The sequence below is a fragment of the Oncorhynchus kisutch genome, unplaced genomic scaffold, assembly GCF_002021735.2.
Source record: "Oncorhynchus kisutch isolate 150728-3 unplaced genomic scaffold, Okis_V2 Okis06b-Okis10b_hom, whole genome shotgun sequence".
Lineage (NCBI taxonomy): Eukaryota > Metazoa > Chordata > Actinopteri > Salmoniformes > Salmonidae > Oncorhynchus > Oncorhynchus kisutch.
In genome coordinates, this window is record NW_022261983.1 from 4,186,311 (window position 1) to 4,189,441 (window position 3,131).

Sequence of the window (3,131 nt, forward strand, 5' to 3'; positions counted from 1 at the left end):
AGGAGGGGGCAACTCATTCCAATGCTCAATGTGTTCCCTGACAGTATCAGCCCCATTATGTGGACATTATTATAAAAGTGCTTTGGAAGTGTCTTAACATGTAAAATGGGATTTTCTAACTGTAAAAAACAGGCTGACCAAATCTTTCCTCAGATGTTTCACTTTTGGCTTCAAATAGTTGGCTTACAGTAAATTATCCTGTGGTATGCCATGCATATCTAAAAACATTTAGATGTTTTTAAACCTATATTTAACTGGGCAAGTCAGTTAAGAACAAATTATTATTTACAATGACAGCCTAGGAACAGTGGGTTAACTGCATTGTTCAGGGGCAGAACAAGATTTTTACCTTGAGAGCTCAGGGATTCAATCTAGCAACCTTTCGGTTACTGGCCCAACGCTCTAACCACTAGCCTACTGCCGTTCTAGCCTGTCGACTGTGTGTGTGTGTGTGTGTGTACATAGGGGCTCTAGTCTGTCGACTGTGTGTGTGTGTGTACATAGACTAGAACCCCCTATGTCAAGTGTGTGCGTACACATAGGGGTTCTAGTCTGTCGACTGTGTGTGTGTGTGTACATAGGGGTTCTAGTCTGTCGACTGTGTGTGTGTGCATAGACTAGAACCCCATATGTCAAGTGTGTGCGTACACATAGGGGTTCTAGTCTGTTGTGTGTGTGTGTGTACATAGGGATTCTAGTCTGTCGACTGTGTGTACGTAGGGGTTTAGTCTATGTTTCTGTATATGTGCAGGACAGTTCTCTAGTCTATGTCAAGGTCAGAGACGTCGCTCTGTGTGATGGCGCTGTTGCGGATGGTCTTAGCATTAGTGAGATCCACACAAAATACATCTTTCCTCCGATAAAAATCAAATCAGCAGCAAAATGAAAACAAATTCATATAAATCTTTATATATTGGTGGCAGAGGGCTGTGGTGCGTTTACACAGGCAGCCTAACTGATCTTTGGCCCAAATATTGGCAAATATGGCAGATGTCATGATAGAAAACAAAAGGAGATCAATTAACAAAAGGAGATCAATTACCCCCTTTAAAAAAGGCTGGAAGGGTGGAATTATCGGAGCTGCCACGGTCGATCATGATGCCATTCATTGTGGCCATTCATAACTAATGGGAGTCATGCACTGCTGTTTACAGACAGCTGAGAGAACGAGGAATGTGGAATCTTTCCTTCCAGTCTGGTAGGGACTTCTTCTAAGTGTTGTCTCTTCAAAAGACTTCAATGAGATTCATCATTGGAAACTAAATTATTTTAGTAGCAGTCAGGTTTGAACACACCTACTCATTCAAGGGTTTCTTTATTTTCTACATTGTAGAATAATAGTTGAAGACATCAAAACTATGAAATAGCACATATGAAATCATGTAGTAACCAAAAAAAGTGTTAAACAAATCAAAGTAGCCACCCTTTGCCTTTGACAGCTTTGCACACTCTTGGCATTTTCTCAACCAGCTTCACCTGGAATGCTTTTCCAACAGTCTTGAAGGAGTTCCCACATATGCTGAGCACTTGCTTTTCCTTCACTCTGCGGTCCAACTCATACCAAACCGTCGCAATTGGGTTGAGGTTGGGTGATTGTGGAGGCCAGGTCATCTGATGCAGCATTCCATCACTCTCCTTCTTGGTCAAATAGTCCTTACACAGCTTGGGGGTGTGTTTTGGGTCATTGTCCTGTTGAAAAACAAATTATAGTCCCAATAAGCGCAAACCAGATGGGATGGGATGGCGTATTACGATTTGGGTCAGGGCTTTGTGATGGCCACTCCAATACCTTGACTTTGTTGTCCTTAAGCCATTTTGCCACAACTTTGGAAGTATGCTTGGGGTCATTGTCCATTTGGAAGACCCATTTGAGACCAAGCTTTAACTTCCTGACTGATGTCTTGAGATGTGGCTTCAATATATCCACATAATTTTCTTTCCTCATGATGCCATCTATTTTGTTAAGTGCACCAGTCCCTCCTGCAGCAAAGCACCCCCACAACATAATGCTGCCACCCCCGTGCTTCACGTTTGGGAAGCCTCCCCCTTTTCCTCCAAACATTACGATGGTCATTATGGCAAAACAGTTCTATTTTTGTTTCATCAGACCAGAGGACATTTCTCCAAAAAGTATAATCGTTGTCCACATGGCGGTTTTGGAGCAGTGGCTTCTTCCTTGCTGAGTGGCCTTTTTGGTTATGTCAATATAGGACTTGTTTTACTGTGGATATAGATACTTTGTACCTGTTTCCTCCAGCATCTTCACAAGGTCCTTTGCTGTTCTGGGATTGATTTGCACTTTCCGCACCAAAGTACGTTAATCTCTAGTAGACAGAACGCGTCTCCTTCCTGAGCGGTATGACGGCTGTGTGGCCCCATAGTGTTTATACTTGTGTACTATTGTTTGTACAGATGAACGTGGTACTTTCAGGCGTTTGGAAATTGCTCCCAAGGATAAACCGGACGTGTGGATGTCTACAATTTTTTTTCTGATTTTGGCTGATTTCTTTTGATTTTCCCATGATGTCAAGCAAAGAAGCACTGAGTTTGAAGGTAGGCCTTGAACTACATCCACAGGTACACCTCCAATTGACTCAAATGATGTCAATTATCCTATCAGAAGCTTCTAAAGCAATGACATCATTTTATGGAATTTTCCAAGCTGTTTAAAGGCACAGTCAACTTAGTGTATGTAAACTTCTGACCCACTGGAATTATGATACTATGAATAATAAGTGAAATAATCTGTCTGTAAACAATTGTTGGAAAACTTACTTGTGTCATGTACAAAGTAGATGTCCTAACCGACTTGCCAAAACTATAGTTTGTTTTGAAGAGATTTGTGGAGTGGTTGAAAAACTAGATTTAAACTTCTTATGGCTTGGGGGCAGTATTTCGACATCTGGATGAGAAGCGTGCCCAAAGTAAACTGCCTGTTACTCAGGCCCAGAAGCTAGGATATGCATATAATTCGATTTGGATAGAAAACACTAAAGTTTCCAAAACTGTTCAAATAATGTCTGTGAGGATAACTGAACTGATATGGCAGGCAAAAACCTGAGGAAAATCCATCCAGGAAGTGGGATTTTTTTGATGTGGGTATTTTCAATTGAGTGCCTATAGAGTATCTA